The 21,428-nt window shown below is 53.9% G+C and overlaps 1 long non-coding RNA gene across 1 annotated transcript; it reads left to right on the top strand.

Annotated features, from left to right (window-relative positions):
- Window positions 1-4,081: 4,081 nt before the first annotated feature.
- LOC136793968 (uncharacterized) lies at window positions 4,082-6,793 on the top strand. Its single transcript, XR_010840074.1, has 2 exons — window positions 4,082-5,988; window positions 6,311-6,793. It is a non-coding gene; the product is annotated as an uncharacterized lncRNA (long non-coding RNA).
- Window positions 6,794-21,428: the final 14,635 nt, after the last annotated feature.

Raw genomic sequence — 21,428 nt, 5'->3', positions numbered from 1 at the left:
GTCGGAGCCCACGTCGTGTGTCAGTGGCTGTGACGGTCAGTCAGCTGCACAAGCAACAGCCGGAGGGCCTGGGGGGTTCATTTGTCTCTAAAGACCTGTGTGCACTCATTCACACAAACAGTCAAAGTGTAAATAAACAAAGCAAAGGTTAGAGGAACCGCCATGGGCTCTGCCTCCCCCGCACGCACTTTCCTCTCTGCCCGACTAAACGCGTCCGTATTTTTGAATCAAATCACACAACAGGTGCGCAGTTCTGAAATCGTCCTCCAGTCCTCCCAGGGAGAAGAAGGACCCCATCCTTCCTTCCTGTGTTTGACTTTTGGTGGCAGTTGCAAAATTTAAATCTTGAAGCGAAATGGTCTTTCCCTGAACTTAAAACGTATAGCCTTCAGAGCTCATCGGGTCAGTTTCCTCATCGTGATAACATAATTTGTTCTCCAGGAAGAATGAGAAAAAGACATCAGGACTGTGTTTTAAGAGTAGAAGCCTTCCTCTGACACAGCAGCTCTCTGTGGCTGTTCCTCCTAGTGGCCGGGCGCGCAGGAATCAAGTCGCATTTTATTCCTATGCCTGTGCGCCGACCAGCTTCACAAAGCGCCCTCCCTTGTTCACTCCAAACGGGGAAAAAATTAAGATGGATATGGGGAGGGGGAAGGGTAAGCTGTGACGAAGTGAGAGAGTGGCAGGGACATATACACACTACCAAATGTAAATTAGATAGCTAGTGGGAAGCTGCCGCATAGCACAGGGAGATCAGCTCTGTGCTCTGTGACCACCTAGAGGGGTGGGATAGGGAGGGTGGGAGGGAGGGAGACACAAGAGGGAAGAGATATGGGAACATATGTATATGTATAACCGATTCACTTTGTTGTAAAGGAGAAACTAACACACTATTGTAAAACAGTTATACTCAAATAAAGATGTTTAAAAAAAAAGAAAGTAAACAAGAAATTAACTGATTTCATTAATTGTTTTTCAAGTGATTTTCTTCACTAGAGGCCAAGGCTATTTAGGGGGTATAAAGCAGGCGTGTTATTTCCCCGGAGCAGCTGTAACAAATTAATCAGACTTGGTGGCTTCAAGCAGCAGAAATGCGTCCCCCCACCCTAATCCAGGCCGGTCTCATCTCAACATCCTTAACTTAATCACATGTGCAAAGACCCTATTTCCAATAAGGTCCCATTCTCAGGTTTTGAGTAGACATAACCTTGGGGGCAGGTGCTGTTTGATCTACTACAAGTGGTATCAAATACCTTTTAAAACAATTTTCATTTAAATTATTGTTAATAGAGGATGTATTCAAATTGATCAGCATGCAGAAGATGCCCGAGGATACACTGCTGGCCTTTGTCTGGAACCCCAGAACCAGGTTCTCTCCCTGGAAGCAAACACTATCATCCTTTGGTTAAGTCCTGAGGAGCTACCAGCAAATCCCTGTAACTCCCGTGCCTGCCCCGTTCTGGGCAGCACCCTAAACTTGAGGCCATCCGGACAGTGGCTGATGTCAGCCACCACAGGGCATCCTCCTTCTGTCCCCAGGTGATTTCATCAACAAACTGACATAGGATATTGTAAGTGTTACTTTTGATTGAGGGCAATTTTCTGCATCTGTATGGATTTTTTTCTTTTTCCTTTTTGATTTACAAGGCATTTAGTCCGATTTTGTAATTGGTGGTTGCGATTTCCAGTGAGAGATCAGCTGCTTTTGCTCCAGGTTCCTACTTGTCATTTTCCTGTTTTAAAAAGCACAGGGAAAAAAAATGAGAAATGTACAGAACAAAGAGAGCTGTTTTGCATTTCATGAGAGATTGACTGTGGCCCTGTGGTACTTACTCAGAAACAGAGCCGTTCAGAAGCCAGCCCTGGCGAGCCTCCGGGAGGGACCCAGCCGAGCAGCTCCCACGTAAGGGCTCAGACAGATTCCTTGTCTGGCTGGCATCATGAAAGATTCATTGTCTTCTCCTCAGAAAGTGATGCATGTTTTTCCTTACATAGTGATGATACTATACTAAACATAATATGAATTACTGTGCAGAAATCCTAGCAGTTCATCTGCCGTCTTTCAGGAAGTCCAGAGTGTGGCTTTCTCCGAAGGTTTCTCTAAAGGTGCAACGATTCTTTCAGTGGTTAATAATATGTAACCACCTATTCTAAAACGAAGCCACAGTTTTTCACTTATAACTTTTATCGGTTTAATAACCTAGCTTGTTGTTTGAGATATCAAGGAGTCTTCTCTTGTAAGTGAATCAGACTTTGTGATTCATCATTTATTTATCCATTTATTTTGCTTCACGTACTGTGCTAGACGCTTGGTAAGTGTATGGATTCATTCATTGAAGTAATCCTGCCTGATCACCTGACGATATGCAATCAGCAGTATATTATGTCCACTGCAAGAGATAAGGGCTGGGAAGAGCAGTGGTTTAAAAAAAATACACAGTATTTTGCCTACATACATCGAGGAAGGCCATCAGAAGGCACTGTGGGCTGTTATGGCAGTTATGGCAGCTCTGTGTGTTTGAGTTTCCCTGTCTCTTTCTGCTCTCTCATCGCCCGTAATTCTTGGTGCTTGATTTCCTTTCTAATGGCAACCTCATGGCACAATATGGTGGCTGGAGCTCCAGCTATTATGTCCAACATTCCAGGCAGTCAGACAGGGAAGGGATGGAGCACAAACCGAACACCAGCTGCCCCTTGTCCTTGTCCCTCTCATCCTTTTAAGCAGCTCTCCTCAATTCACTCAGCAAATTTTGCCTGCTTGCCAGAGGCTGCCCCTAGATACAAAGGAGGAGGAGAAATGCCGCCTTTCAGCTGTGTACGGGGCTCTGCTGCTCACACGGAAGGAGAGAAAGGAAACAGATGTCCAGCTCACAGTCGCTCACAGCACATCTTCATCAAGAACCTTCCATGTGGCCCCAAGCCATGGGACCCTCCGTGAGGAAAGGCTTCATCCCTCTCCAGAAACTTTCAGTGCAACTTGCCGATTAAGAATTGCAATTCATAAGATTCCAATAATAATTCTTAGTTTGATACTGTAATACTTTTCATTGGAAGGGTTTTATTTGGCTTTTCGTTTCTCAGTACTTTCAGAATTTGATTTGGATCCTTTACTATTGTGAAGTGCAGATTTTGCTGTTGGCTTTACTGTTTGGTGTAGTTACTGACTGTGTGCGGGGGTGTTATTCTCCCCGCCCAAACAGGCTTTTTCTTTTTCTCTTTTCCGCATTTGAGCTCTGGTTTAGCTCCACTGAGAAATCAGACCTTGTCGTCACTGCCCGATGCTGCTGGCACGACCCCAGCCTGGAGACGCCGTTAGAAACCAGGGAAGGGAGGGTGGCTGAGCATCGATTTCTTTCTCCCAAGTCTCAGCTACTGGAAACATCTGCCCATTTAAGAAAAAAAAAAAAAAAAAAAAAAAAAAACCCTTTTTTAAGTTCCAGATTTGCGCAGCTCTCAAGTGAGGGTATCGGGTCCTCCGGGAGGCTGGATCTGTTCTCCGCGCCCCCCCCCACTCCTCCCTCACCCTCAGCTCCGCCTCTCCCTCTCCCCCCTGCAGTTCCTGAACTTGATCTCTGGAGTTCTTCTGTATCTACACACGTAAGTTATTTTATTTTCGGCCACAGTTCTCCTGAGTCCTCTGCGCTCCACGAGGACTCTAACCTGGTCTTTGCTCGGGTTACTGCGGGGAGCTCTCGCGTGAGCTGGGGCCTAAGAGTGGGAGGAGCTAACACGACCCCACCGGCAGCCCTGGATCAGCGTCCCCTCCCTCTCGGGCGGGGCTGGAGCCCCCTCAGCTGCATTCGCGGCCGGGGAGACCCTGCCAGCAGGGCGTGGGGGGGATGCTCCAGGCAGAGAGTAACAGCGGGTGGGAGACAGCGCAGGGAGCCCCAAGGGGCAGAAGAATCCCCGTGAGGCGGGGAGAGTGGCTGGAGGCGGGGGGCAGAGCTGCGGCTGGCGCGGGGAGGGGCCGGTCCCACGTGCGCTCCGGGCGGAGGGCGGCCGCAGCTCCTGGCGGGGGCTGGGCCGGGGGGAGCCGAGGGCGGCCCTGAGAGGTCCTGTGGTCACCCGGGCTGAGAGACAGCAGGGCTCTCCCCAGGCCGGGCTGGGGAGGAGGGGTCAGTACGGAGGATCCAGGAGCAGCCGGCACACGCTGCTGGAGGCGCGGGGGCTCGCGGGGCCGGGCAGGGGCGGCAGGGCGCTGGCCTCCAGCGCCAGAAGGGGAAGCGTGTGTGACCCGCCATCTGCCCCTCGACTGCCCCCCAGCTCAGCAGAGCCCGTGAGAGGCATTTGAACTCACAGAGACGGCTCGAGCGGCCGTGAGCCGTGGCCACGGGCGAGGCGGGCGCTTTGGAGCCGCGGGGAGGAGGCCAGGCGCGGAGAGCTGTGCCCCGGGGTGACCTTCGCGCACCGTGAGCTGCAGAGCGTCGGTCCGGACACACACCCGCGTCTGGCCGCGGCGGCGACAGCCCCCGGAAAGTAAGACCTCTGCTGCCCGAGGGGGCGACCGCTTAGCAAGTGGGATCTCTGAACCCCAGTGAGAGAGAGACGGGGAGAACCCAGGGCGACACCCGCCTCTGCGCCGGTCTCCCCGCCGCAGGGAAGCCGGGCGAGTCTCCGGTGACCCGAGGACACACTGGCCTGAACCACCCGCTCACCGGCCGTCGGGTCGCGCGGCACCTGAAGTCTGAGACGCGTCCTGCCCCGGGATCCCGTCCTCACCGCCATGTCCTCCTGCCTGAGCGCGTCCTCGGTCACCTGCACCTCCTGCCGTCGTCCGCCTACGGCGCCTCAGGGAAGACCTCTGGGTCCTCAGGGTTCTCCGCGTTCCCGTGAGAGCGGTCACACCCTGACCAGCAGGTCCGGCCAGGCCACCCGGTGGACGGTCCTGCTCGGTGGCACAGGCCGGGGGGGGGGGCGTCCCCAGGGAGCCACTAGGGGAGCACGTATGGCCTTTTTGCTCCTCCTCCTGCCTGGCCACAGTCTGGACCGCTTGGGGACTGGGACCTTTGCCTGTTACCACACGCGTGCGGTTTCTTGCGTATTCTCAATAGCAAATCTAAGTTCTCTGTAAATGAGTTCTATTCCAGGTGACGGAACCTGAGCCCACGGTGGCAGGTGGCTACCTGTGAGGCCTGAGAGCCGACAGCCTGCTGCCTCCCCTAGGCGGGGCCCGTCTGGGCCCAGGCTGACACACAGCAGCACCGCGGCCCCCGGGGTTGGGGACTTCGGCCGCCTGACCCGGGCTGCCTCCACCCTCCGCGTGCCCCGCCCTCACTCGCCGCTTCCTGCCTCTCGTCCAGCCACCGGGAACATCTGACGCCCTCGGAGCTGAGCCCTTGGAGACGAGCCCCAGGGTCGGGTGGATGCTGCCCAGCACCGCACACTCGGGTGCCTGGCACCTGCCCCTGCAGAGAATGGCCCGTCCCCAGTCACCACCCCCTCCGGGCCCTGCAGGACTTCCAGATGTGGCTCTGGCTCCGGGCTGGGCCGCGCACGCCTCCCTCCCTCCGTCCCAGGCCGGCGGGTTGCACGCTCAGCGTTCACGCTCCCGGGGCGTGACCCGTCTCCCTGCCCGTGTCTGCCCAGCGGCTCCGCACTCGAGCGTGGGGGGCTCCGTCCAATGTTCTTGGGGGTCTGCGTGAGGAGACGCCTCCCCAGCGCCAGGGCGGGGACGCAGCTCTTCCAGGACAGGGATGGGGAGGTCGTTGGAAAGCTAAAGAGTCGGGGAAGTGGTAGGGGTACTAGGGGCACAGTCTCCTTTGGGTGGGAGTTTGGTCGATGAGTCCGCCAGCTAATACAGTTTGTTGTGTGTGTGGTTTTAACACAGGAAACAGCTGGCCAGCCTGAAGGAGGCGTGAGGCCCCAGGCTCACCCCTTGGCCCAGAAAGTGATGAAATGCCTCCTTCAGTTTTGCCCCCAGGACCCCCCTGCCTCCCTGGGAACCGGGAAATCCAAGCTGTGGGTTTGCCAGAAGCTTCGGTGGGGCAGGTGAGGGGACCGTGCTGGTGTCAAGTCCACAGGCTGAGGCTGGCCTGCGAGGACCCACGTCCTGAGGATGGAGGAGGTTCGCCCTCCACGTGGCAGCCGTGGCTGTGCACCAGGTTCCCTGGCCACATCCTCTGGGGCCTCCCTGGGGGAGCAGGGGCTGCTCTTGGGGTCAGAAGGTGAAGGCCAAGCCCAGCCACCGCCCCCCCCAGGGGCCTAGTGTGACCCCAAAAGGAGCCACTGCCTGGAGGCACCCGGCTCACACCCGGCAGCGGCTGAGGTTCCCTCTCTGGCCAGGGCCTGGCTGGCTTTTCTCTACCACCAGCATCGAGATCCATCTCACCTGGAAATCCAGAGTGGAGGGCGACGTGATGCTTAGGAGCCCCCGGAGCCGAGTTCCCTGCCTGAAACCACGGCCCCCAGGTTGGACAGATGTGGTGAGACCGGGACAGAGCACAGCCACTTCGTCGTGGGGCCCCCGCGCTCCGCTCACTGCATCCTCAGTGATGACGACGGCTAAGAAACGCGCCCCATCTCCTCTGCGGCCACAGGAAGTTCCCGAAGTGCGTCCATGGAATGTCTGGTTTAAGTGGTGTGGATACTATACCCACCCCGGCCTGCCAGGAGGCGCCCGCCGCACACAGGCCCCGGGAGCGGCTGGAAGGCCTCCCTCGGGAGGCGGACGCCCACCTGTCCCACGCGGAGACACCCGCCCAGGAGGTGGGCTCCGATTTTGGAGGAGCTGATCTTACGCTCTTGTTTCTCTGACTTAATCCCTGGTCAACGACACACGGCCGTCTCGAGTTTCTGACCCTGTCTTGTGCTGTTTCCTTCCACTCTGGGGTCGCTTAGTGATGTCCAGGACACGCCCACGTTGCGGTCCCAGAGCCACCAGAGTCAGGACCAGAGGCACCCGCAGGCCTGCCTGCAGCAAGGCGTGCGTGCTGCTGGGGCTTTGTCTCGGTTTCGTGGGGAAACGTGTTTGCAGAGCGAGATTCGGAGGAGAGTTGTCTGGGAATGGGTGACGGACAGGCACTGCTGCTGACCTACCGTTGTCGCCCCCTGTTGTCGCAGCTGCTGTTTGGCAAGTGCCTGTGGCTTGCCCGCCGTGTTACCTACGTTACTGCCACTTGATAGTGAGCAAATGGCATTTGGGAGAAATTGAGTGGACAGGCCTCCCCGCGCGGTGTTTGCTCGGGTCCCAGCAACATCCTCCGCAGAGAGCTCCCAGCATCCACGTCTGTGGGGCGCGGCCCCGGCCGAGCCGAGTGGGCAGGGGAGGCTGTGTGCCCGGCTGGGACAAGCAGAGCCACCTCCTTCCCAGTCACATCGGGCACTGGGCTGGTGAGAGCGCCGGCCTCCCGAGGGGCTGCCGGGCACAGCCAGTCACCTGCACGGGAGCCGGGCCGCGGAGCACGGGGATCAGGGCCACACCGAGGTGCCCAGACGGCCGAGGGGCGCGCTGCCTGGGCCTGGGCCTCCCGCCCCCCCCGCGGACCTTCCTGCGGAGAGAACGTGGGACGCTCGTGGCTGGCGTGTGGCCAGCGGGGAGGCCCAGGAGGGCAGCGGGCCTCGGGGCACAGCAGGGTGGGCTGCTGGCTCTCGGGGTCCTGGTGAAAGGGAGAAGCTTCCAGCTACCCGGCCGTGGGGAAGCGCCCCAGTCAACGCCCGAAGCTGCATCTTGAGTCACGGCAGAGGCCGAGGTCGGTGCTGTGTTCCCACGTGGGGATAAACTCTGCGGGCTGACAGGGAACGTGGAGCGTCAGCAGTTGGAAGCGAGCCGCGTGGGTGTCGTGGGCGCAGGGCCCCTGTCAGTGGGCCGTCCAGACACCTGCCTGGGGCATCCCCGCGGGTCGGGCTGCAGCCTGGATGCCTGCAGAGTCGCCCTGGGGGTGGGTGGGAGGCTGTCGAGGTCGGCGCAGAGCGGAAAAAGTAGGAGCAGTTTCTAGTCTGGGGCTTCAGGGGGCTTTCGACGGGGCAGCGAGAAGGGGAAGCCTGACATCTCGGCGTGACACGAGCCAGAGCGTGTCCGTGGGCGGGAAGGGTGGTCTGGTTGTGTGGGTGGGGAGACGTTTGTCCCGCCGGTTCCCGAGATGGCCGGTGCCCACGGTGACGGCCTAACGGCCCAGCACAGCGGCCCTAAGACAGTGTGCACATCAGGGCGGCCGGGCAGGGAGCCCAGCTGGCGGGCAGACACTAGTCCAGACGCGGAAGCGCAGGCCCCTGCCGATGTGATGAGCGCGTAAACCACGGCCTCTGGGTTCCGTGGGTCCCCCTCCTGGTGTGCGCGGGCCTCACCCAGTCGCGGGAAGGCCTTAGGAGCAAAGACAGCTTCCCCTGAGGAGAAGGAGTTCAGCCCACGCCTGGGACACTGACGCCCTGCCTGAGCCCCCAGACCGCAAGTGTCAGACTCAGCGGCGACACCACATCTTGCCTCAGGTTCCCACGCGCTGGGCCCCAAGTCTCCAGGGCCAGTTCTGTAAAACATATGCTGCTGGTGCTGTGTCTCTGGAGGGCCCCGTCTAGCCCATTCGAGCTGCTGTAACAGAGAACCACAGGCAGGGCGGCCTGTGAACAATAGACAAGTATCTCTCCACGCCCGGGAGGCCCAAGGTCAGGGTGCCGGCGCGTGTGCTTTTGGCCAGAGCGTCTTCTGAGCTCTCGGAGGGCGACCCGGCTTCAGCAGGCGCTTCTCTTGGGCACTTGCCCTGGGAGCCTTCAGTGGCCATGCAGGAAGTTCAGCGACCCCAGGGCCACCGAGAGGACAGGCCATTTAGGGGGAGATAGGCGAGGAGCCCAGGTGTCGATCTCTCCAGCCAGGAGCCCGTGTGAGATGAAGGGGTTTTGAGGTGACCCTGCCACGACTGCATCTGACAGCCACTGCGGGGGAGACCCCAGCGAGCTGAGGAAACAGCCCCAGAGGCGTGAACCGTGTGAGAACAAAGAGCGTGGACGTCATCGCTGTAGACACAACACTGCCAGGCCAAATACCTGTGGCCCCCAAACCCCACCTGGAAATCCTGGCCCTAGTGTGGCCGCATTGGAGGTGGGGCTCTGGGTGATTAGGTTTAGACGAGGCGATGAGGGTGGGGCCCTGGTTCCATGTGATTAGTGCCCTGATCTGTGGAGACCCAGAGAGCTTGCTCTCTGCCGTGTGAGGACACAGTGGGAGGGCGGCCTCTGTGAGTCTGGGAAGAGCTCCCACCAGAGACTGAGTCCACTGGCGCCTTGGTCTCAGACGGCCAGCCTCCAGGACTGTGAGAGTTAAACGCCTGTTGTTTAAGCCGCCCGTCTGGGGTGTCGTTAGGGCTGCCTGAGCTAGAAGCACCCACAGCCCTGCCTGCAGCAAGGCGTGCGCGCTGCTGGGGCTTCGTCTCGGTTTCGTGGTGACCCTGAGCCATCCACATAAACTCCGTAGGCCCCTGGGTGCTGGCTGCAGGCCGCTTCCCATCCTATTCTGCTCCAGGCCTATTGCCGCCTCTGCACACAGACCGGCCACTGGAAGGTCAGCCGCTGGGTCCATCTTCATTCACTCGGGGGTGCGGAAGCCCCCAAAGCCCTGCTCTGCACAGGCGCCCTGTGCACACGGAGAGGTGGGACCCCTTGCCTGACGAGCTTTTTCCTCCCTCTGTCCAGGCTTGCTCCGGGCAGGCCTGGGCCTCAGACAGAGGTTTCAGAGAGGACATTCTTTCAGGTTTGTTAAGGAATCCACACGGGATTCAAGGCAAAAATTCTCCTCTTCCTCCTTGGAACACAGTCACAAAGCAGATTTGGAGATATTCACCCAGACCGACCGTGGAGACGGGTAATTTAGTCACTGGGGGGAAGTTCAGCATCTGAGAAAACTCCTGATGGGTTTTTACTTCCTCTCCTTTTAAATTTCCTGTGGAAGCCTCGTCGTGTGCATTTGCAGATGAGATTTAGCCAGACTGCCCAATCTCACTCTCTTTTCTAATAAACCAGTGTAAAGTAGAATTTATTTACATCATGCAATGATCCGTGAAGGTTACCATAACACCCAGGGAACATATTAACCGCTTGAGTGGAAGTCATTAGAAATTAACTACCACTTAAATTAATTTCCCACAGTCACAGGCTGTAATGGCGGGTAAGGGGCCGTCCATCAGCGGCGCTGACAGGGGACCTGCCACCGCTGTTATTTATAGGTGGGAGCCGTCCCGGGGAGCAAGCGCCCTGGGCCACACTCCAAGCTTCCAGGCTCAGAGAAGGCGCTACAAGGCCCCGGAGCCCCCTTGTTAATAAGGAATGTGGCCCTGCCAACCCCACCCTTTCCAGCAGTGGACCGGGACTGACACGAACTGACTCTGGTCCCCGTGGCCTGCAGACTGAGGGATGAGGCTGCTGGCAAAGCCTTGTCGTGAAGCGTGACCTCACAAGCAGAGCTGGGGGCGAGCATGGCGGCCTCTCCCAGGAACCGTTAGGAGCGTTGGGTGCAGAGCCCGGGTCAGATGCCCGCTCAGGACGCCCCACAGGGACCTCCGGGGACACGGTCACCCCACGGGGCAGGGCCGACCTTTGATGAGGGACCCACTGGGTCTCCTGTAGAAGGGTGGCACGTGTGTACTCGTACACGTGTGGTGTTCCTGTGTGTGGTGTGTTTGCGTGTGTGGGTGGGGGGAGTGCATAGGCATGATGTCTGCATGCCCTGTGTGGGGTCGGCACATGTGTGTGCCCGTGTGTGTGGTGTGTGCACACATGTGGGTGTGCATTGTGTGGTGTGTGCGTGGGCACATGTGTGGTGCTTGCTTGTGTGCATGTGGTGTGAGCACGTGTGTGTGCCTGTGTGCACGTGTCTGTGCATGTCGTATGTGCGTGCGTGTACATGTGTGTACATGTGTGCTGCCGATCTGAATTGCAAAGCCGAGGGAAGCCACTTTGCCCGGGGATGCAGATTTTGGGGTGTTGAGGGGAGGTGGGCAGCCGGGGTACAGCACTGAGGATCCTGCAGGCTCGTCCAAGGGGTCGCTGTCAATGGTGGGCCCTAGTTGGGCTGCCTGTGGTGTCCCGCGGGTGCATTGCTGAGACAAGGGTCCGACGCCCCATTTGGACAGAGTCGGGTGTGGTTCTCCTGGGAATGAGGCCAGAGCACCCGTCCAGGCCCCTCCAGGCCTGGAAGATGAGCGGTGGCCAGGCCACAGCCTCGAAGGGGAAAGGGCCACAGAACCCCCTCCTGGCTGGACGCATTGTCATGCTGCGTGAGTGCATGTGTGTAAATAAATGTGCAAGAGTGTGTGTGTGTGAGAGAGAGAGAGACAGAAAGAGGGAGAGGGAGAGGGAGAGGGGCAGGGAGGGAGGAGACACATCCCTGTGGACACCGGTGTGGCCCCGTGCGTGCGGGACATCCAGGGACACTTGGTGGGGGTGGGATGGGGTCGGTGGAAAGGCCTGGGGAGGAAGGGGGCTGCCGAGGGCTAGAATGTTCCCACAGGAAATGCCCAAGCTGCATTTCCCGACTCCTTGTGACTCACACTCGAGGCAAGTTCAGCCCGAATCACCAGCCCCGCCGCGGAGAGTCCAAGGAAGCGGCGGGGCCTGCACTCAGCAGGCAGAGGGCAGGGCGGGGGGCCTGGCCTGGGCCCCCAGCCCCCGAGGCCCCCCCGGGCCTGGTGTATGCAGTGGGGGCTCCCCCGTGACGGGGTCCTGGGTACCCCTCTGTGCACCGTGAGCTGGGCCCTGGTCACCATCCCCTCCCGGACCGGGCTGGGGGCCGGGGAGGAAGGCCACCTGCGGACCCCCCAGCAACGACGACGGAGGGACTCTGGGCTTAAGGGCTGGATCTCGGCCCCAGGGCAGGTGAGTGGAGACGTGGTCCTCGGGAAAAGAGAGGGACCACCAGGTGCTCGCTGGGGCAAGAGCTGCACACCCACCTAAGCACCCGCGCCCCGCCGCCGCCCCCGGGGCTGCCCCAGCTTCTTCAGTAAAGAGCAGGTATGGGCGTGGCTCGAAGCCAGAACCGCCACGGGGACACCTCCAAAGGCTGGTTTGAAGACGAGACACCCAGGGCCGGGCGGGGCCCACACACAGGTGAGGCGCCTCTACGCCTTGGGAAGGGGAGCTGGCAGAGGCGGAGCCGGGAGAGGGTGCCGCAGGGGCCCCCGGGCAGATGCTGCAGAGCCCAGAGCCGGGCCCTGTCGCCCCTAAATTTACATGCAGTGTTGGCTGCCTCTGCTTACTTTCTGGGGTGTGTTTGTAGCTTTCACCACATCTGCAGAAGGGGACAGTTTCAGGTTCCCCAGCCCTCGGGCAACCCCCGCTCCAATCACGCTGTTGGCTTCTTGGGATCTGAGAGTGCGCCATCGGGGGTCACCCGCCGGTTCAGGCAACTCACCGTTTGCTGCTTCTGGCCTCTCCCTCGGGCCCCCGAGCACCCAGGCCCCGCCCTCTGCTGGCGGCATCCGATTCCGCGGGGTTGCGATTAGCCTGTGCCGTGTGCTCCTCTTAATGCTGAGTGGGTTTCTTCGCCTCCAATTCTGCAACCTGGAAAACAGCATATAGCCCGAGGCCACCCGGAATAATGCTGGTGTCACACGTTAAAAAAACATATTTGTTCTGCGCCCTCCAAGGACAAATGATAGACGTGTACAAATGTTTCCCCGCTTTTCTTTCCGGGAATAGTTAGTTTAGAATTAACTTCTGTCAAGGAAACACCGCTTTGGCGCCTGCTCCGTGTTATTTCCCGGGGCTTCTGTCTTCCAGGGAAAATGCTGCGCAGTGTTTGACACCTGCGATTACAAGTTCACAGAACCTGCTTATGGTCCTGCCACGATTACCGTTTGTCTTTAGGAAAAGCCACTCATTAGAACCAAACAGAAGCTTTCTTTCAGGAGAAACCAGTAAATTCGGGGAATTGGTCACCCCCAGCCAAGCCGACTTGATTTGTCTGGGTATCTGGGGAAACCGGGCCCCAGGGGCTTAGAGGACGGAAACAACATCCCCACCACAGACCCCGGCAGCTGGTCGCCGGGGACAGGGGATGAGCTGGGAAAAGGCACCCAGACAACACGCACAGGTGTGCACATGGACGCTCACATACATGGATGTATGCGTCCACACACATTCACACGTGCACACACTTACGTACACATGCACATGCCAGGTACCATATACGCAAGCACACACACCACACGTGCACACACATGCACGCACCCACTCATGCATACACCATGTGCACATACATGCACACACGTGTATATGGACACACACATCCTGCCCTCTCTGGGACATACGGCTGGCTTGGGACAGATACCAGTGCACAGAGGTCTGTCTTCAGGGCAGCCTGTGGTCACTGCAGCCTGTGGTTACCCCGCAGGTGCCATGTTTCTGGCTGGAGGGCAGGAGGAGACCCTGGGGCAGTAGAAAGGCCCCCAGAGGACCCTAAACCGTAGAAGAAAGGAGATAACATGACCTTTGAAAAGGTGGGAGACACTGGCTGAGTAAGATGCCAGCCCTGTGGTCCTTGCCTCTGAGGTCTGATTTGAGGAGGTGGCACTGACCAGCACCTTTCCTGCATGCTCAGGATTTAGGTCCAATTTCTTAGTAACGCGATGGCCGTCAGGGCCCCGGCTCCTCCCACCTCCTCTCACTCCCCGACTCGAGTTCATTCTAAGGACCTCACTCTTCTAGAAAGAGCTCTCCAATAGCTCTGAAGACAGGTCACCATAAATTGCTCTTTGCTAAGAATTTGTAACTTGAGATAATTTCAGATCATATTTGTACTTTTTGGATACATTGGATCATTTGATATTTTGAATTATAAACACAATTCATAGTCATTTCAGAAAACTCACAGAGCACAGACAGGGTCAAAAAAAATAAAATTTAATATTATCCCACCCTTCTGAGAAAACAGATGTGGACTTTCTGGAAATGGGGACTGATTTCCACACAGTGAAGTGCTCAAGTCTTGAGTGAACTGTCCATCAGCTCCACCCCACTACTCCCCCAGGACCAAGGGCCTGGTTTTATCAGCCCAACTTAGTCTTGCCTGTTCAAGAATTCCATATAAATGGAATAATTTAGTATAAACTAGTTGGTATTCAGCTTCTTTCACTCAGCACTTGTACTTCTTTATTTTGAATCTGACTTCTTTTTTCTTGTTCTTGTCTTATTGCACTGGCTAACACCTCTTGTACTGAAACAATATTTATTAAAAGTTGTGAGAGCTCTTTATCACATTGAGAAATCTGCTTTTCTCATTTGCTAAGAGTTTTAAACATTATAAAAATGTGTTGCATTTTGTCAGATGGTTTATTTGCATCTATTGGAATAGCTGTATAATTGTTCTCTCTTAATCTCTTAATATGGTGAATTGTATTGATTGATCTTCTCGTGTTGAACTAGTTTTGCATTCCCAGGATACACCCAACTAGATCTCGGTATATTATTCTTGTTACATATTACTGAAGTTCATATATTCATGTTTTGTTAATGATTTTTACATTTATATTCATGAAGGATATTGCTCTATAAATTTACTTTCTCATGTCTTTGTTTGGTTTTGAAATCCTGGTTATAGTAGCCTCATAAAATACTCTGGGAAGTGATATCTCCTCCTCTAATTTCTGAAAGAGTTTTTGTAAGGTTGATATTATTTCTCCTTCACATGCTTGTTAGAATTCACCAGTGAGGTAATTTCAGCCTGGAATTTTCTTTATTAAAAATATTGTTTATTTTCTTTGTAAGAAGTTGTTTAATTATTAATTCAATGATATACAACAGAGGTATGTAAATTTTCTAGCTTTTCTTGAGTTTGTTTTGGTAATTTGTATCTTTCAAGGAATGTGACTGCTTTATCTAAGTTGTCAAATGTACGAGTATAAAATTATTCATAACATCCTCCATTGTGCTTTCAGTGTCTGCTGGATCTATTGTGATGTCCTCTTATTCCTGCTGTTGATGGTTTGTGCTTTCCCTTTTTTTTCATCTGTCTTGTTAAAGGCTTACCAATTCTATTAACCTTTACAAAGAACTAATTCTGGCTTTGTAGATTTTCTCTCTTGTTTGTTTTATATTTCATTTATTTTCTTGCTTGTTTTTATTATTTCTTTTTCCCTACTTACCTTGACCTCAATATTCTTCTTTTACTAGCTTCTCAAGGAGGAAGCAAAGGTAACTGATGATATACTTTTCTTTATGTCTGATTTTGGTGTTAAAGTCACAAGTTTCCTTATAAGAGCTGCTTCAGCTGCATCCCACCAATTTTGTATTTAATTTTAATGTTCCAACTCCATTTTTCTGGGTATATGACAACATCTTTCAATATGTAAAATTGGATTCCTTTATATTTCTTTAACTATAGATTTAAATATGAGTTTTGTTCCATTGTGTTAGTTTGCTCTTCAGATACTCTAATTACGTGTGTGCTGTGTATTCTTTGATAGGCTGTTATACCTATTGTTTTCTCACTTTTTTGTCTCCTTTATTTTAGTTTTAATCTTTTGGAGGTGGGGGGAAATCTTTTTATTTCTGTCTTCTCTCTTACTATAGTTTTGGTGGCATATATTTTCCCTTATGCACCTTACAATTTATTTTCTGTTATGATTTTTATCTTTTTCTTCAGTGTCTTACTTATAAATCTTGTTAGATGTTATTTTACACCTCCCTGTGCTTCTCCATTTATATTCTGAGTTTTGACCCTCTGATTTGTGATGTCCTTTCTTATATGCAATTGCTTGTTTAATCACATTAGTTTATGCTGGACTGTTGTGTTACACTTTTCATTTGCTTTGAGGAATTGTTGAGGTAGAGTTTTCTTCTGCTGGAATGCTTTTATTCCCAATTTCTGTCTTCTTATCATAATTTTATAAGTCTTACAGTTTGATAGTTTCTTCTTACAGCTTTTGTTCAGGACTCTTTATGTATTTTCCTGGGCCAGCATTATCTTATGACTTATAAAGAATGTGGTAGAGGTCTGGAGGGTTTACTCGATTTCTTAGTTCAAGAGTGCCCCTTTATTTGCTATAGTGAAGTGCAGTCTCTTTAATAAATGGCAACGTTGGGTCTATTTTGCTCTGATCCTTGGATAGCATCATATCTCAGCAGTGCCTTATGTTCAGCTACTTCCTGCCTTCCTTTCACCATCAAGCATCTAAGGGACGTCACCCTCCCAGGCACCTGCCTCTCCCTGGAGCAGCCCCACAAAGCTGCACACTTTTCAGACACCTTCCTTTTGACTTCTTTGTGTCCACCCAGCCAGGGTGCAAACTTCCCCACTGGTTAGTGTTATAGTTGCCTTTCTGCCTGTGGGACACTGCTACCCTCTCCTCCCTTCTGAGCAATTTCCAACCATGCTGCTTTCAGGGGAGACGAAAAGTGTAACTGAATACTAAGGTCCTCCTCACTTAATACGTAAAAGTGGCTGTAAAATACTTTCTATGCAGCTTCTCAGAAGTTGTACTAGGTACGGCGAAAGGAGATTTGTCCACAGAGCAGACGCCCGTCCAGCCCTGCTGAGCGCGTCAGGATGGAGCAGGCGACCTGTCCCGTCCGTCCTCTCCCCACGGAGCAGGGAGCTCTTCCTCCTTCCACTCTTGTCCCGGAGGGGCTGGACTTCACCCCACTGGTGCAGGGGTCAAGAGAATTCAGATTTCTAACCTTTCTGAGTGCTTGTTAGAAAAATCAGATTAAATGCTCCCAAATTAAAGGAAAATAAAACAAACAAGAGGTGTCTCAGCCCATGGGCCCATACATGACTGTCAAATATTTTCCTGTAAAATAGAACTTGAGTAAATTAAGTGTCTGGGAAAATCCCCCCGAAGGGGGTCCTAGCGATGCCAAGTCGGCCTGCTTCCCGCCCTGCCCAGACCTCGTGGGCACGGATGCGGGAACCGGTCGGAACGGCGCCTGTGTTGGGACTGAACCGTCCCGTTGATGCCCTCACCCGTGCGTGGCTGTGGGGCCGTACGCTGGCTGGTGGACACGAGCCCCTGGCACGGCTCGTTTACTGAACGACTCGCCCACGTGCGGACTCTGCCCAGACACGAGCCAGCACGGTCGTGGTGGCGGCACTGAGTCTGTGAGTCCTTGACTGGCCGCCTGGCCATCCTCGTAGCAGGCGGGGCCCCCGGCTGAGACGCCGTCACTGAGGCCCGGGGGCAGCGAGGGGACCAAGCTGGCTGCTTCATTCTACTCTGGCCGCCCCATCAGGCCCCCTTCCTGCAGGTCCCACTTCCGGCAAGTCTCCAGCTCCACCTGTGACCGCGAGCTCTGGCCGGACTCCGTGCTGGGCAGGCGAGCAGGCTTCCTCTGGCTCTGTCCTCCCCTCCCTGGACAAACGGGGCTCTCTGGGAGCTTCGATCCCGGGCAGCCTCTGAGTGTCTGGGCTGGGCCTGGACAACCGAGGGCAGGGTTGGGGCTCAGCCCAGACACCCTCAATCCAGACGTGGGCACAGCTCCCCGATCTGGCGTGTGGCCACCCCACATGCCCCCGGCCCCGTCCTCAGGCATCTTACCTGTACCCGTCCTCCGGGGCGGGGTGGGCTCCCTGTCCCCTTGCAGGGGCCCGTCTCCATCTGGGTGGGCACGGGAACCTCCCCAGCACATCTTCTGAGACGCTGCTGCCACCCCAACGCCCCAGGCCAGGGGCCACCTCCTCAGCTACCACCTGCACAGGTAGAACCTGCCCAGGTCCTCTCACCGACCCCGGCCCCACCCCCACCCGACATCCTCCCCTGGGTGCAGGTCCTTCCTGCAAACGAGGCCTGACACCTTGAGGAGCTCAGAATGAACCCTTTAATTCTGTATCAACCCAGTGAGTCAGCAAGACTCCGGAGGAGGTCTCTGCATCGGCCAGTGGAGATTTCCTGTTGGCTCTTCTATTTTTACAAGACTTAATTTCCGTTGGTTTTGCTGCTTTTTAATAAAGAACTTTTGCATCTTTCTCTCATTCCCAACCAAAATAATCTCTTAGCCAAACTGAGATACCTGTTTTTCTGCTTCAAAGAAAAACTAAGTAAAGCTCCCCTTTTCGGCCATCTGATTTTTCACAGTTTTCAGTAACAGTTTCTATGTGTAGAACATGAAGCTTATTTTGAAAAAGGCCATATGTCCCGCTTGTTTAGAGTGCTAGGATTTTCTGTTCGTCGGCAATACTATAGTAACTTAACCTTGCATCCTCTATTTAGCAGAATATTTTATTTAATTTTTAAGAGTACACTATTGATGTATCTAGAAACATAACAGATTTAATTAAGAATGTTTCCAATTCAGTCAAAAATGGTTTCCTGGATAGATGTATATGTATAACTGATTCACCCTGCTGTGTAGCAGACCCTAACACAACATTGTAAATCAACTATACTCCAATAAAAATTCTAAGAATTAAAAATAAATGTTTAAATTTTTAAAAAGAACGGTTTCTTCTTTTTCTTAAAATCGCTGTGTTTTTCCTTCTAACGCAGCCATGTAGAGGGGCAGCGACGGCTGGGAGCGAAAGGAATTTAAAACTCCGTCAGCCTCGTTCCTCGTGAGGTCATGTGTAATTGAACCGAAGTCGAATTTTAGGGGCTGATAAATGGTGGGAAGCTTGCTTTTCTCCCCATTATGTGAGCATTCTGAAAATAACCTGAAGCAAAGCGGCTGGGGGGGTAAAACTGTTAAGCATGCAATCTGTTCTCCGGAAGTCACCTTGGATTTCTCGGGACCGTCCCGGACACTGCCCACGTGACAGTCATTTCTGGATTTGAACTTGATATTAATTTTTAATACTTTTCAATAAGACTTTGCACTTCTCAAGATAAACACTACCTCTAGGATAGACTGGGTATCAGAGGGCTCTTCAGAGTACAGGGCAGAGTTTATTAGAGGGTTTTACAATTATTACTAGGGTTTTTTTCGTAGCGCAAAATTTAAATGATGTAGAAGTTCATTAAATAGGAAGTGAGAGCACATCTCCCCACCCAGCAGGTCATTGGAGGCCTCAGAAGTCACCTCTGGTCATAGGTCTGTGCTTGTCCTCCTGATCCTTCGTGTCTGTGTGTGTGTCTGTGTGTGCACGTGTGCATATGTGTGTATGTATGAATACATGCCCGTATGTGTGTCAAAATACTGTCAAGTATAGATGGGATCTTACTGTTCCGTACTCACACACTTGCTGCCTTGACAACCTCTCCACGCCTGTACATGCAGCACTATTTCTTCCTTTAAAAGGCCGCATAGGGCTTCCCTGGTGGCGCAGTGGTTGAGAATCCACCTGCCGATGCAGGAGACATGGGTTCGTGCCCTGGTCCAGGAAGATCCCACATGCCGCGGAGCGGCTGGGCCCGTGAGCCGTGGCCGCTGAACCTGCGCGTCCGGAGCCTGTGCTCCGCAATGGGAGAGGCCGCAGCGGTGAGAGGCCCGCGTACCGCAAAAAAAAAAAAAAAAAAAAAAAAAAAAAAAAAAAAAAAAAAAAGGCCGGATAATATACTGTCTCATAAGGATTTAGCAAGATTTATTTACCTTTCCCTACTCATGGATATTCGTGTTCTAGTTTTTCACTCATACATAAGCAATGCTTCTGAGAACACCCTTGTACACGTCCTTCTGTGCCCATGAGCCAGTGTGTTTCTAAGAAACTTACCCAGAAATGAAAGAGTCGAGTCCAAGAGGAGCAGGATTTAATCGTGATGGATGCTGGACCTGCCCCGGCCCCAAGGCTCGCTATCTGTCTGGCGGACAGTGTCGCTGACGAGAAGTCTGAGGCATGTCTGTCTTTCCTCCTTCCTGGGTGGGCTGTTCATCCTCCCTGGAAGATATTGGGACTTTCTGACTTTCACTTCGGAGCTCCGAACTTTAGGTGGGATGCAGGCCCAGGGCGTGACGATGGTCTCGGGCTGCTTTTCCCATCCTAACCTCTAGTCTGCATTGAGTCAGAGCTCATGGTTTGTATGTCTTCAACTCTCAGAACTTTCATGATTTATCTGATGATTCTCTCCACTTTTCTCTCCTGAAAATCCCAGAGAAGCACCAGACCCCCTGGGCCAAGTGTCCGTGCCTGTGTCCTGAGGGACTTGTTGATGGGCTCAGTCCACTAATTTAATCTTGAGCCACATTCGCACCATGGATGAGCCTTGCTCTTGCATTTTGTGTAGGGATGGAGGGAATCACACTTCTCATTTCTGATAGTTTTTTTGGTTTTGGGGTGGTTTTTTTTGCGGTACGTGGGCCTCTCACTGCTGTGGCCTCTTCCGTTGTGGAGCACAGGCTCCGGACGCGCAGGCTCAGCGGCCGTGGCTCACGGGCCCAGCCGCTCCGCGGCACGTGGGATCCTCCCGGACCGGGGCACGAACCCACGTCCACTGCATCGGCAGGCGGACTCTCAACCCCTGCGCCACCAGGGAAGCCCATCTGATAGGTTTTTATCTTTCTCTGATTCTTTTTGGTGAGGCCTTTTACTTTTTTAATTTTATGAATGTGTTAGACTCTCTGATAGCACTTAGACACTAATTTAAATATTTGTAATAATATTTAGGCCCCTGGACTCTGTGTGTCCTAGAGTCCCCTGTGCTGCTGGTTTTGAAACCGTGTACAAGCCCCTACGTCCTTGTCTTTTGAAGTAAAAGGGTGACTCGAGGGTAAATGATGGGGCAAGTGAAGATGTATCAATAGAAACAGAATAGTTGTTGGGCTGGGGAACTGGTAACAATTCGGACTATAATTTGGCCGCAGCATCGCAGAATCACGAACTGCCAGTTCCCTGAAAGACACAGATAAAGGCCTGTTGCACCTTCTGAAGCTGTTTCTGCAGGAAGCAGACGCCCTCCAGATGGAACCTGCCGGCCACAAGCACGTGCACCCCAGACTGGATGGAACCAGAGGTTGGTGATGTCGACTCCCAATTACCTGACCACCAGCCAATCAGAAGAATGCCCACGAGCTGATCACGCCCTGCTTCCTGAACCATTACTACAAAATTCCTCACTACCCCCTCCAGCGGGGGGACAGTTTTGAGGGCATTAGCCTGCTGTGGCCCCCCTTTGCCTGGCAAAGCTATAAAGCTACTTCTTTCTACTTCACCCAAAACTCTGTCTCCAAGATTGAATCTGGCACCCGTGTGCAGAGGCTGAATTTCAGCATCCGTTTTACCGATAACCTGGAGACGGTGCTGGGTCTGCCCTGTGGGGGGGACTGAGTCCCCGTGAGGTTCTGATTCTCCAACACCGCAGGCCCCAGGCCTGAGCAGGACGCTCGCAGGCTCTGTCCCAGAGGCAGCTGAGGGTCAGTCCTGGGGGGACAGGAGTACACTCTGCAGGGGGCCCCTGGTCCCCTGGCTCCCAGAACCCCGCCTTCCTGCACTGTCGTATTTGTTTGGTCTCGAGTCTCCAGTGAAGGTTTGAATGATCCATGGGGCTTTCCTGCTCCCCGAGCCCCCTCTGTTTCGATTGGCAGCCCCAGGAGAAGAGGGTATAAGTCTGCACCTGTCAGCAGCGCCTCTCCTCTGGCCC

This window comes from Kogia breviceps, chromosome 4, assembly GCF_026419965.1.
Source record: "Kogia breviceps isolate mKogBre1 chromosome 4, mKogBre1 haplotype 1, whole genome shotgun sequence".
Lineage (NCBI taxonomy): Eukaryota > Metazoa > Chordata > Mammalia > Artiodactyla > Physeteridae > Kogia > Kogia breviceps.
The sequence above is the reverse complement of the archived record's forward strand: the minus strand, read 5'-3'. Positions and strand labels throughout refer to the sequence as shown.